This window comes from Lissotriton helveticus, chromosome 1_1 (assembly GCF_964261635.1).
Source record: "Lissotriton helveticus chromosome 1_1, aLisHel1.1, whole genome shotgun sequence".
NCBI classification, from domain to species: Eukaryota; Metazoa; Chordata; class Amphibia; order Caudata; family Salamandridae; genus Lissotriton; species Lissotriton helveticus.
In genome coordinates this window covers 1,712,769,632-1,712,784,554 of record NC_136057.1, presented here as the reverse complement: position 1 = coordinate 1,712,784,554, position 14,923 = coordinate 1,712,769,632, and positions in this window count along the sequence as shown.

Here is a 14,923-nt window from a genome sequence, read left to right as displayed (position 1 = left end):
GGGAGGACCCCTTCAACAGCCAGTCGTCGCTGTAAGGGAAGACTGGAACCCCTAACCTGTGAAGATGAGCCGCAACCAACGCCATCACCTTGGTGAACACCTGAGGGGTGCTGGTGAGGCCAAATGGTAGCAAAGTGAACCTGAAAGTACTTGTGGCCTACCTGGAACCACAGGTAATGCCTCTGGGCAGACATGATGGGTATGTTAAAATACTCATCTGGCAAGTCCAACGCTACCGGTGAGTCCCCTTGGTGTAGGGCAGACAAGACAAATGTAATCATCTTGAATTTCACTTTTTTGAGGAAGAGATCGATGGCCCGAAGGTCTAGAACAGGCCAAAGTACTTTGTTCCTTTTGGGTATCAGAAAGTTGCGGGAACAACAACCTCCACCTACTTCTAAAATCGGAACCCTGTCTATAGCCCCCTTGGCGAGGAGAGCTGTAACTTCCTCTCTGAGCAAAACAAGCTGATCCTCCACCACCCGTTCTTGATATGGCAGTGAAGGAGGAGGAAAATACAGAGAAGGAAGGGAGTAACCATCCCAAATTATCTGCAAGACCCATTAGTCTGACTATGTTGAATACTCCCTCCACTGCACACCCATGGTCTTGCAGAGCCAAACTCGGAAGGCTTGGAGGATGCAGCTGAGGGGATTGGTGGGTGTCACACAATTTCTGCCTACCATTCTCACGAGGCCAGAATGTACTGCGTCCATGCCCTCACAAAACTTGGGAAGTATGTGCAGGACGGTGGCTGCGGTACGGCTGAGGCGGTTGAAAGTCCCTTCAATTGCCATGAAAGGGGCAAAAGGCAGACTGGGGGCGAGATGATACTGGAAGACCCAAGGACCTGGCGTAGCCCGCGAGTCTTTGAAGCATTCTAGCACCAACACTGCCTTCTCTCCGAAGAGACGAGTCCCACTGAAGGGCATGTCCATGATGTAGGCCTGGACATCCCCTGAAAATCCAGACAGGCGTGGTGCCGCAAGGCCACTGTCTATGAAACCGCTCTACCCAGTGAGTCAGTTGTATGCAAACCACACCGAATGGTAAACTTTGCTGCATCTCTCAAATCTTGGGACGTGGAGGCATGGACCACCAAGCAATCAGTAGTCAGATGTTTGCTGTGGAAACCTTGATCACCACGTGCAGGGCAATGGCAGCATGCTATTGTACTGTTCACAGGAGCCCCTGTGCCCAAAAGGACATCTGTCAGTGCCTCATTAAAGGGCAAAAGGGGTTCAGATGAGGAAGCCCTAGTCGTTCGGAATAAGGATGGGACTGATGCTGGGGTCATGTTAACAGGACCGGCACCGATCCGGATGCAGATTCTACGAGAGCCCACTGGCGTTGAGGCCGGAGCCGTCGGCGTAGAACCTAGTGGGGCCTATTCCGACTCCACTCTGGCTCCCAGAAACGAGGGAGGCTTGGAATCGGACATGACATTGGGTCCGCAGAACCGTGCCTGTAATGTCGATGTTCCCAACTCGTCTTGCCAATGGAGGACAGATGAGGTGGAGCCGAAATCCGTTTGGACGGCGATTACTTCTTTTGCCTCTTGAGTGTCCCGAGGACCTCGAATGTGAAGAAGAGGACTTGCGGCTCCTAGAGCAGTCCTTCCATAATCTCTTCTTTGATAGGGACCGGGACCTCCAAGGAGTTTCACCTGATGGCGTACACTGCCAGGCCCCAAGGAGCTTCCTAGACCGCTCCCTCAAGGCCTTCTGCACCATGGTCCGGTAATCCGAACAGGACTGAGTTGTGGTCGCGCTTGAGACACCATAGCCACACATGCGGTGGGTCTGTGACCTGCATGGCGTGGTGACAGGCGCCACATGGCTTAAAACCTACCCTTCTAGAGATCATCCCTCAACACACAGCAAAAAATTCCTTTACAAAATGTTCAAAAAAGTCGGTCAAAAAGAGACTGAGGGTTAGCTCTTCTCCAGATCAGCATAAACAGGCACAGGAAAAAAAGAACTGATGTCCACGCGCTGGGTGGCGCATATAAAAGTGACTGCAACGTCACATCCGGCGCCAACGACGTAGTGCAGAGCCACCTGGCAGCGCACAGGAGTACTGCTCACGCAAACGTTTCTAGATCCAGTTAGATGCCTGGGAAATTAAAAGGTAATGAATCTGCAGCTAGAAGTCTCTATCAGATGAAGGCAACTTAAGAAACGTATACAGGTAAAGGAATATGCTACTTACCAGTATGCATCTGTTCTTGGCATGTAGGGCTGCTGACATTCATATCTGTGCATAGATCGCCGCCTAGTGTTGGGTCCGGATGATTGCACTTTGTTGTCTTGGAAGAGTCTTCGAAGTATCACGAGATAGGTGACTCCTCCCCTGGACTACAGTGCGCATGGACATCTTTCTCCATCCTCAGATTGTTTTTCGCCATTGTGGCAGAGATGGAGATAGTAAAGTAAGAGATGGCCATGCCAGAGAAAATGCTGCAGCTGCGACAGGCACCGGGGAGGAGGGCGGGCGATATGAATGTCAGCAGCCCTACATGCCAAGAACAGATGCATACTTTTAAGTAGCATATTCAGTTCGAGGCATGTGGGCTGCTGAATTCATATCTGTGCATAGACTGTATAGCAGTATCTCCTCTAGCGGTGGTTACCTGTGCCAGCTGCAGCCATTTGAAAAAGAGTTTTGAGGACAGCCTGGCCTACAGCAGCTTGCTGTTTTGCTTGCACGTCTACACAGTAGTGTTTTGTGAAAGTGTGTATGGTGGTCCATGTGGCTGCCTTACAGATGTCTTCAAGAGGAATATTTCCTAGGAAAGCCATGGATGCCCCCAGTTTTCTTGTAGTGTGTGCTCTTGGGGGGGACGGTTAAAGTGCGTTTTGCCTTTTGATAACATATTTGAATGCATTGAACTATCCATCTGGCTATTCCTGACTTTGAAATAGGATTTCCTTTGTGTTGTGGTGCAAAAGCAACAAATAGTTGTTTTGTCTTTTTAAATGATTTAGTTCTGTTGACATAATAAAGTAGAGCTCTTTTTACATCTAATGTGTGTAGGGCTCTCTTAGCTACTGACTGTGGATTTTGAAAGAATACTGGCAGTTCTATTGATTGATTGATTGATATGGAAATTGGAAACAACCTTAGGCATGAACTTAGGGTTGGTTCTAAGAACCACCCTGTTGGCATGTACCTGCATGAAAGGTTCTGGAATTGTTAGTGCTTGTAATTCGCTCACTCTTCTGAGTGAGGTAATGGCGACCAAGAATGCAACCTTCCACGTTAAGAATTGTAGCTCGCATGAGTGTAGAGGTTCGAAAGGAGGTCCCATAAGTCTGGTAAGCACTATATTTAGATTCCAGACTGGGGACGGGGGGTGTCATGGAGGGATCACCCTTTTCAAACCCTCCATGAAGGCTTTGATTGCTGGCACTTTAAACAGTGAAAGGTGTTGCCTGTTTTGAAGGTATGCTGCTATAGCAGCGAGGTGTAGTCGTATAGAAGAGTATGCTAAGTTACATCTTTGTAGATGCAGCAGGTAACATATGATGTTTTGTATGGAAGCGTCTAATGGGTTGATTTGGTTATTGTTGCAGTAAATAACAAATCTTTTCCATTTAGCTGCATAGCACGCTCGTGTGGTTGGTCGCCTTGCCTCCCTAATGATGTTCATGCAGTCTGGGGGCAAGTTAAGGTATCCAAACTCTAAGACCTCAGGAGCCAGATCGCTAGGTTCATCTGATTGGGATCAGGGTGTCTGATTTCTCCATGGTTCTGAGTTAGAAGATGGGGTGCAAGACACAGTCTTTGATGAGGAACTACTGAAAGCTCCAGGAACGTTGTGTCCCATGGTTGTCTCGCCCATGTGGGAGCAACTAGGATTAGCGTGATTGAGTGTTGCTGCACTTTGCGTGCCACCAGCGGGATCAGCAGTGCTGGGGGGAAAGCGGACGCAAATTTGCCTGACCGGTTCATCCATATTGCATTGCTCTGTGACAACGGATGTGGGAACCTGACGGCAAAGTACTGGCATTTGGAGTTTTCTTTTGTGGCAAACAGGTTTATCTCTGGGTGACCCCACTCTTCGAAGAATGGCTGGAGAACTTGGGGGTGAATCTCCCATTCATGTAGTTGTTGGCTGAGCCTGCTGAGCAGGTCGGCAATCTGATTGTCCTTCCCTGGAAGGTGTTCTGCTAGGAGAATTTTTTTTTTTGGGATCGCCCACTTCCATGTGCTTTGTGCCAGATGGAACAGCTGTGGAGAGTGCGTTCCTCCCTGTTTCTGGATATAGTACATTGCGGTCATGTTGTCCGTCCGGATCAACACCGTCTTGCTGTACAAGTATTTCTGAAATGCTTTCAGGGCTAGGTATATCGCTAGCAACTCTAGTTGGTTGATATGCAGCTTTTTCTGTTTGTTTGTCCAGAGCCCTTGTACTGTGTATTGAAGGAGATGGGCTCCCCAGCCTGTTAGTGATGCGTCCGCTGTTAGTACTAGTTGTGGAACCGGCTCTTGGAACAGTCGCCCCTTGGAAAGGTTTTGTGGGTTCCACCACTGCAGAGTTGTGAGCGCGACTGTCTACCAACACTAGGTCTTTTAGTTGCCCTTGAGCCTGGTTCCATTGCCGTGCTAGGCATTCTTGTAATGGGCGCATTTGAAGTCTGGCATGGGGGACAATGAATTTGCAGGAGGCCATCATGCCTATGAGCTGCAGAAAGACTCGAGCTGGCAGAGAGTGTTGTGGCAGGAATTTGCAAATGAGTATCTGCATGCTGGCTATCCTTGCTGAGTTTGGATATGCCTTTGCCACTGAGGTGTTTATAGTGGCTCCCAGGTATTGCTGTGTGTGGGATGGTTGCAGATGCGATTTTGGGTAGTTGATTGAAAACCCTAGGCTGTGTAGCAACTGAAGAGTTTTAGACAGGTGTGTTGCACACTGTTGGTACGATTTCGCTTGTATTAGCCAATCGTCCAGATAAGGGTACACATGGACGTGTTGCCTTCTGAGATGTGCTGCCACTGTCGCGAAGCATTTTGTAAACACTCTTGGAGCCGTGGTAACCCCGAAGGGCAAAACCTTGAATTGGTAGTGTTGACCTTCTATTGTGAACCTGAGATATTTTCTGTGGGCTGGATGGATGGGTATGTGAAAATACGCATCTTTGAGGTCCAGTGTTGCTAGGAAATCTCCTTGTTGTAGCAACGGGAGCACTTGCTGTAGTGTGATCATATGGAAGTGCTCCGATAGTATATATTGATTTAGGGGTCTGAGGTCCAATATTGGTCTGAGGGAACCGTCCTTCTTGGGAATAAGGAAGTATAGGGAGTATACTCCTGTCCCTGGCTGGTGGAAAGGGACTTGCTCTATGGCCCGCTTTTCCAGCATGCATTTCACCTCTTGTTGGAGCATGGTGATGTGTTCCGTGGACATAGGACGATGTCTGGGTGGTATGTTTGGTGGTGTAGAAGTCAGTTCTAGGCAATAACCAAACTGGATAATTTCTCTCACCCACCTGTCCGAGGTAATTGCGTGCCAGACAGGTAGGAACTGTTGGAGTCTGCCTCCGACCGGTGTTAGGTGGTCTGGAGGTAGAGTGATGAAGTCACTGTTTTGTGGCAGTTGAGGCTCTGGTGTTATTGCCTCCACGTCCTCTCCCCTTATTATTGTTGCCCCTATAACTTCCTCTGTTTGTGTTGAAGGAGCCTTGTGTGTTACTTTTGTATGAGGCAGATGTTTGCGAGGTATTTCCTCGTGTAGTTGCTCTGTATGAGGAGCGTCGAAAGGAGCCTCTATGTTGCTGAAATTGCAAATCCCCCATTGATTTTGCGGTTTCTGTGTCTTTTTTCATTTTATCCAAAATGGTGTCGACAGCAGGCCCAAATAGAAAGTCCTGATTGACTGGTTGGTTACAAATGGTGGACAGCACCTCATTCTTAAAACCGGAGATACGCAGCCATGCATGTCTGCGTAGTAAGACGCTAGTGTTAATTGATCTAGCTGCAGTGTCTGCTGCGGCAAGTGCACATTTGATGGAGGCGTTTGTTATGAATTTTCCCTCTTGTATGAGGTGATCAGCCTGTGCTTTAAAAGGCTCAGGTAGATGTTTCATTAGGCTTTCGAGCTGATCATAATGCGCCCTGTCGTAACGAGCCAGTAGGGCTTGTGTATTAGCAATCCTCCATGAGTTGGAGGCTTGTGCTGCTACCCTTTTGCCTGATGCCTCTAGTATTTTTGATTCTTTGTCAGGGCGAGGTGCTTCCCCTGTTGTTTGAGAGTTGGCCCTTTTATGTGCATTAGCCACTACTAGTGAGTCTAGTGGTAACTGCCCTCTGATGTAAGTAGGGTCTGTAGGAGCTGCCCTACACTTTTTTCTATTCTGGGATTGATTACCCGTGCCCTAGCTGTATCCTTAAATATGTCAGGTGCATGTTTTAGAACTCCCTTTAACATGGGAAGTGTTCTGACACTTTTTTCAGAAGTAGGGAAGGTGTCAAATAAGAAGTCTTCCTCGACAGTGTCATTATGCATGTCTAAATTGTGGAATTGTGCTGCCCTGCCTATGAGTTGATTGAAGACTATGGTGTCATCAGTAGGTGACGGCTTAGTTGGATAAGAGGGTACATCAGGGATGGGATGGGTGTTGTAAGGGTCTGTTGGCTCCTTCCATGGTTCCTCTTGTAGTTGAGGATCTTGTGGGAAATCATATTAAGGCTGTGGCTCATCCCCCATGTTACCCTCATTGTCCCCCTGGTGAGAAGGAGAGCAAGGAGAGCAAGGAGCAAAAGGTGTGGTAGGCATGATAGGCTGAAAAGGGATGAAGGGTCTAGCGGGAGAAGTCCCAAAGTCCTTTTTCTTGGAATAGAGGAATGAGAGCCAGTGTCCAGTGGCCTCTTCTTTGCAGGATGGTAACTTTACCAGTCTCTGGATTAATATACATCTTTGCCTGGTCGTCTGTCGGATCTGGGTGGAAGAGTTCTTCCTCTACAGTCCTAGGTTGAGTGTTAGACTTTTTTGGGTCGGTAACACCTTCTTTTTCGACGACTTTTGGTGTTTTATTGGTTTTCTTCAGCTCAGGCCTTTTTTCGTGTCGACGAGTGATTTGGGGTCGACCGGAACTTTCGGCTCGACGCGTTTTTTGTGCTCTGCAGGCTTTTTGGGTTGAGTGTCCTTTTCCGAGTCGATGTTCTTTTTCGAATCGACTGGTGTCTTCGGAGCACTTATCTTTGGGTCGCAGGTTTTTCCGGCCGTGCAACGGGCTTCGGTACGGCACCCTTTTTGTCGGCAACCTTTGCCGGGTCGACGGATTTTGGAACAATAGGCTTGTTTGGTTCGGCGCCTTTCGGCTGCGTGCCCTTGTTCGGGTCGACTACCTTTTCGGGGTCGACAGTTTTTGGCTGAGCGGCCTTCTTGTGGTCGACAGTCTTTTTGCTCGACGCTTTTGGGCTGTACTGCCTTTTTCGGTTCGACGGCCCTCGGATCGACGACCTTTTTTGGGTCTGGAACCTTCTTCGGGACGATGGTACTGGGCCATGGGGTCTCTGAAGGTTTCGGTTTCGATTTCGGAGCCGAGCCGGATGGTGGGGCTGATGAAAGTTTTTTATGATCTTGGCTAAGGCCTTTTGGCGATGCCTCGACCGGAGCCTTTGGTAACGGGCTAATTGGTGTCGGGGGCAGAGTACTCACGATTTGCCCCGATGGGATCTCGTCATCGGAGTCCGAGTAGTCCTTGACGGTGACGATCTCTAGGTCCGAATCTGGAGCTTCCGGTAGTTCTTGGTCATCATCGAAGATGTTGTCCGGTTCCGGTGCCTGTCGCTGCATCTCTTGCCTAGCGGCCCGTCGGATCCGTATTGTTTTCTTCGACCGACCCTGGGCGCAGGCTGGGCAGGTTTCTTCCCTATGGTCTGGGGAAAGGCACTTGTTGCATACTGAGTGTTTGTCAGTATGTGGAAACTTGGAGTGGCATTGTGGGCACCTTTTAAACGACGGTAGGCTCACGTGGCATCGAAAAGGCCCAACGGCCCGTGTCGACGACCGAGTCGAGAAGGAAAGTTGGATCGAGTAGAGAGGTATCGAACGAGAACAATACCGTCGAAGTCGAAGGCCTTAGAAAAGTTTTGTTTTTGATTCCGAAGTTGGAGTATAGGAGTTAACATCCGAACCCAATATCGGAAAAAAACAATCTGAGGATGGAGAAGATGCCCATGCGTACTGTAGTCCAGGGGAGGAGTCACCTATCTCGTGATACTTCGAAGACTCTGTCAAGACAACAAAGTGCAATCATCAGGACCCAACACTAGGCGGCAAACTATGCACAGATATGAATTCAGCAGCCCACATGCCTCGAACATGGCAGTTTTTCTTCCCAGGCCTAGCCTAGGCATGTGCCAATCCCAATCTCCCCATGCCACTCTACCCCAATCTACCCTACTCCAATCTACATCAAGCAAGTTTAATCTACCCAATTCCCTTCCAATCTAACCTACTCTAACCCACCCAACCTACCCCACTTCAATCCAATCTAGAACAATCTATCCCACTGCACAGTATCCAAATCTACCCGTCAACTCTAAAATTGACCCCACTCCACTCTACCCCAATCTACCTCATTCCACTCTACTCCAATCTACCATACTCCACCCAAATCTACCTCACTCCAATCTTCCACCCTCCACTGAAATCTAACACCTTCCATCTACCTTACTCATCAGTCCCATTCAACTTGGCCCTATTCCAATCTACCCCAGTAGACCCCAACCTAACCTAACCTACTCCAAACTACCCCCACTCCACCCCAATCTACCCCACTCCAATATACCCTACTCAAATCTACTCCACCCCACTATACTCCACTGCAATCTACCCAGCTCCAGTCTACTTCCTTGTACTCCAATATATCCCACAATTACCCCAATCTACCCCACTCCAATCTAACCAAATCTACTCCACCCTACCCCAATCTACCACACTCCATGCTACTCCCAACTACCCCAACCAACACCACTAACTTTTAGCTATGCTGAGCAGCAGCCACACTGGTGTACCACATGGTTAAAACACATTACCAATACCAATAGCTCTTGCATAGTCGAGACCTATCAGCGTTACCAATGTTTGTTCATACTTTGGGTGGCTTTCCCGGTGAGGGTCTCAGGTAAGCACTTGCAGGTTGTCCGGCCATGCTTGGATTTGCAGGCACCCTGTGCCATGCAGTGGTAGGGTCTATGCCTGTGTTTGTTCCAGGATATGTTGGGGCCCTGTTGGTTACTGCCACCCTCAGCCTTATCATGTTTGGGCCCAGCCATATCATATTGTTACTATTTGCAGTACTGCTACTGTTGGGTAGTTTCCACTAATCAGTAAGAACTGCACGTTTGTGGACAGCACACGAAGGTATGGTGCCAGACTGATTCCGTGCACCCCTGCAGGATATGTTGTCCTTTGGAACAGCTAGCTCAAAGTGCCACTGTGAGCCCCCCTAAACCTGGGTAGGGAGCGAACAACTCTGGTAACTACTGAACACGACAACCCAGAAACCTCAGGGATTGTGGTGACCGATTTAGAACGTTTCGCTTAGTCACTCGTGCTCACTTGTGCTCTGAGAAATGTAACAATAATACATGAAGGGACGTTTTTCAATATTTATTGAACCAAAGTGATTCTTGTATAGAATATATGTGCTGCAATGATCAATAGACAGAAGCAGATGAAAGTTATTGCAAGCATTAAAATAGCGAATAGAATAATTCCACCATTTTGCTAATACAGTAAATATATGCAGGCAAATAACAATCTAGGGTACTCCTACGATGCAACCGTAACATGTGTCTAGTGTGTAAATATGATCTGCCAAGAAACCACCTTCTGGATGATCTAACCCCTTTACCTGGTGGGTAAGAGTGTAAGATCCCGTCTGGGTCACGAATTGGACACCCCTCATGGAGATGTCAGTCAGCTGCTAGGTGAAAGCTTCAGCATGCATGGAGCCCTTGAAATCAGCAGAAGTGTCTCCTCCGATTGTATTTAGAAACAAAAGATTATATATAGACTGTGATCAGGCTGCTATTGTTTGTATTCCACAGATAGCTGTGTTGCCATGTGGACATATTAACATATTAACAAACACAGCTGTATCATGCACGTGAGGGCCTTGCACACAAAGCCAACGCAGTGTGATCGTTTTCTCAAGACGTTCTCAGTGTCAGCAAGGTCGGTGTTACTTAGAAACTAACCCAAGTGTCACAAATGTGTGTGTCAAAAGTCAATGTGACAAAGTGAAGGCAACTTTAGGAAAGAATCGTGTACATATAAAATGGCACTATTTCCTACCAGGTCTAATTTGGGCACGACACTACTCATGCCAAAACTAATCCTGTTGGTGGCACCCTTGGCTGCATCCCACCTGGGCCCACCATGGGTCCCGACCTGTTGCAAAAAGCCCTGGTTTTGTAGTGACTTCCACGTCTGTCCATGGTGGTGTGTACCAGGAGCAAACTGCACCTGCCACTGGACTGGTTGTGTGTTAGGCCCTGTGCTCCAACCACATGTCTCCCCCGTCCGACTAGTCCTGGGGCAGTTGCACTACTACCTGACTCACTAGGTGTTTGTGCTGTTGTATTGCCTGACCGTGGCTGGCTTTCATTGGTTTGATCTGTTACGACCTGACCTGGATGTTGCAGACTGCTTGCCCTGATAGCCACCTGTGCCGTGCCCTGTTCCTGAGTAGTAGGGCCCCTTTGTGCTTCATTCTGCCACATCCCACAGGTGTTCCCTTGCTGTGAAATACAAGTTCAGGGCCACTGGTCTGTGCTAGGTCTCCAGCTGTTATGCCTGTGCCTGCTTGTTGCCCTCGATTCATTGGAAGCCACGCTAGCTCCCCCTATCCAAACTGTTCATTACTTTGTGTTGTTAGCCACTGCGCTACAACCAACCTTTGAGGCCATGTCCCTTGTTGCCCCACACCTAGGATGCCCATCTGAGTGCTAAAATTGCTGTTGTAGGCTAATACATTGCACAACAAACCCAACCTGGTGCCCCCCAACAGCCTGCTGCTTTGCTGCTAGGGGTGTTCTGGTGCATTTGGGTTCTTAACAGGCAAAGTGTCTGCTGCTCCTCTGCTGACCTGGTGGTTGCGGACAGGTACTGCTGTTGTGGCTTCAAGTGCTGGTTCAATTACCCCTTTCTTTTTTTCTGGCAGACTGGCAGCTGCGGTGGAATATGGTGCGGGTGTGCGCTGCCGCTTCCTGGGTTTCTCAACTGTCTCTGCTGTAATTGCTTGCTCCTACTGCCCTTCGTTGTTCACATCCTCTGGCTGCTCACAGGCCTTGGAATGTCCTTCCCCAGCACTTGCTGTATAAATCAGTGATTGCCATGCTGTTCTGCAGCTGCCCCGGCTTGCTGAATCACATTTGCCATCTGGTCACTTCCTAGTGCCTCTGCATCCTCCATAGTTGCCTCTTCATCCGTTTGTTGCTCTTCCTTGGAGGCCACAGTCACCACTCGGTCCCCGGGCACAGCTGCCAGTTTCTCTCTTTTAACCGTAATGCACCACTGGGCCGCTCGCCCCTTTGCAACCCCAGTGCGTCGGGCCTGGCTCCGCCCAATATCCTATTGGAAGCAGGGCCTCAGCGCACACCAAAGGCCTCATGCAGTTGCCTGTGCCTGCTTCTTCAGAGAGCCGCTTCCTTGCTCCTCAAGGCTGGCTACTGTGCTTTTCTGTAGTCACGATCCACCTTCTCCCACTGTGCAGGCTGGGTGTGGTCTCTCTCACTGCCATTTCCGCCTGTCAATCCCCTTTTGTGCCAGCCCCTCTAATACCAATGGCTTCTCCATCGCGCCTAGCCCCTGGGAACTTCAAAATGTGATTTGTACACCAACCGGAATGGGCTTCCACTACAAGCGTGCTGTTTAGGGCTAGCTGTTGCTTCTCTTTCTGTTGCTTCTCTTTCTCTAGGGAGTGTCTGCTTGTGCAACACCCTTTTCCAGTCTCTCTGCTTTCTACGGCAAATGTGCTGCTTGGGGCCATTAGGATCATTTTAAGCTGCGGCTCCCGGGCCTGATTAGCCCTCTCAAATGTCCAGGGGGGCTGCCAATGCGATGCAGTACCGTTCGCGCCATTCACATTTCACGCACTAGCCTCCCCGACCACTTTGCCAGAGTAAATTGGCGCCAAGCGCCATTCTTCCCTCTTCCTGTAGCGCCTGCCGGTATCGGACTAGGTTATGGCTCCATGCCATTCGATGGCCTGCTGCACTGGTCTGGGGCCTTCATACAATCACACACCTTTGAGACAGGTCCTTGGGGGGGTTGGGTGGGAGGGGGGTAGTGGTGGGCAATCCACTGTCACACAATCGTTGAGCTGGCCACAAAATAGGAGCATGTTTCTTGGGTGGTGGAGGTACCACAAGGGATGGAAGTAAATGAGCAACAAGCATTTACAATGCAATGGTCTCGTCTTTGTTAAAGTTAGAGCTATTGGCATTGCTCATGACATTTTTGTTTTAAAAACATAAATAAATGGCATTGTCATTTACAATGCCAATAGCTTAATCTCTCGCAAATGCGGGACCTATTGCATTTGCACCCACACAGAGCCACACGCACCCACACACAGAGCCACACGCACCCAGCTACACACAGAGAGCCCCTCACACAGAGAGCCCCACACACACACAGGGCCCCCCCACACACACAGAGTCCCCCACACACATAGAGCCCCCCCCACACACAGATCGCCCCACACACACAAAGAGCCCCACTCCACACACAGAGCCCCACCCCACACACAGAGCCACACACACACAGAGCCCCACACACACAGAGCCCCACACACACAGAGCCACACACAAAGCCACACACACACAAAGCCACACACACACAAAGCCCCACACACACAGCCCCACACACACAGCCCCACACACACAGAGCCACACACACAGAGCCACACACACAGAGCCACACACACAGAGCCACACACACACACAGAGCCACACACACACACAGAGCCACACACACACAGAGCCACACACACACAGAGCCACACACACACAGAGCCACACACACAGAGCCACACACACACAGAGCCACACACACAAAGCCACACACACAGAGCCACACACACACACAGAGCCACACACACACACACACACAGAGCCCCACGCACACACACAGAGAGCCCCCCCACACACAAACAAACAGAGAAATACACACACAGACACACACACAGTGCCACACACACGCTCTAGGTTGCCTGCCGGTGCTGGCTCGCGCTGCCTGCAGGAAATGGTGGCCTGGACCCTGTGAATGCTGTGGCCGCATAAGGAGGATCGTTGCTGTGCTTCGGGCGCTGCTCATGCGGCGGGGATTGTCGTGGTGCGGAGAACTCGGAGTGGATTTCAGACCTGCTGTGAGGTGCGGAATGTGAAGCAGCCCTGCTGCGGGATATCGCCGATGAGGAGAGTGAGTTTGAGACGACCCCACTGCCCGGGAGTGTGCAGCCTGGCGCCGGCGCTTGGGGATCCGAGGCCGCCGATGGGAGCGGTGTGAGCGCGGAAGCCCTGCTCTGTCTGTCTGAGCTACCACTGCGGGTAGGTGTCTGTTCACTGACGATACAACTTGACATCGTTACAAGCGGCACAGACAGGCGCGCATTGACTGGGGATCCTCACGCAATAATTCAGCCCACCATTTCCTAATGCGGTCAGTGGGAAATGGCAGTGAAGGCTTTCAGGTAAATGCGGACATCGGGACAGGAAGTTTCCTACACGGCTGACCAATATACCATTGCCTGACGCCTCGGAAACATCCAGTGGGGCAAAAAAGCAAGCACAACGAGGAACGGGGGTGAGGGGGCTGAAAAGCAAGCACAACGAGGGAACAGGGGGGGGCAGAAAAGCAAGCACAACGAGGGAACAGAGGCAAGAAAACGGGTACAATCAGGGAACAGAGGCAAGAAAAGCGAGCACTCACCGGCTGGGGCCGAGGACTCAGCAGCTTCTCTACTTCTTCCGGCGGCGGTCCAGCAGAAATGGCTTTCCGAAAAGCCCCGACATTTTCGGACTGGGGGGCGTGTTTTTCTTTCTCTCCTCTTCCCATTGACAGGATTGTAAAATTCCAGCCAATGGAACGAGGAGAGAAAGAACATGAAAAAACACGCTCCCGAATCCCAAAATGACGGGGCTTAAACTGACAGACGCCCCTCTTCTCCAATGGCTGGCCTCCGTTTAGGAAACCAGCCAATGGAGAAGAGGGGCGGGTTCAAGCACCACACTAAGAGACATAAGATCTCGCCGGCGAGACTGCGCAAGCGCAGCCTATGTAGGCTGAGACCTAAAAAGGAGGAGCAGGTCGGGGAGGTGGAGTAGGGGACCCATACAAGGGAGAGAACAGCAGAGGGACAAAGAGGCAAGCATATGGACGACAGCAACATAGAAGGAGAGGGGAAAGAAGCACATGGGTGAGCGAGTAATACGGACAGAGGGAGAGAAGCACACAAGGGAAAGCGCTGACAAACACATGCACTCTCATGGATTTGCGAATTAAAAAAGAAAAAAGTAGTTCCCTAAAATTGAGCAGTGGAAGGACACAAGTAAAGCAGGTATGCTCCAAGGGAATGAGAAACAGATGGAAAAGGTAAGTCATCGAATATGCAAGCAAATGAGAGTGATAAAGCCTACCGGTGGTAAGCAATGGACGGGCTTTAAACCTAATCTAAGATTCTGGTAAACTGACAATAGGTCTTTAGGAAGGCTCAAAATAAAACACATTGGTAAAACCTAGAGGTCAGCATTTGCCTTTTAATTGAGAGTCCTATTGGCCTTGCCCATGTTTGTTTGAGGAGGGACAGCCTCGAAAACGTAGCAGCTAATATGGAATTGGTAAATAACAGAAAAAAGAAAGTGGAGTAATAAAGCATGTATTTCGTCACAAGACGCAGAAAGACAC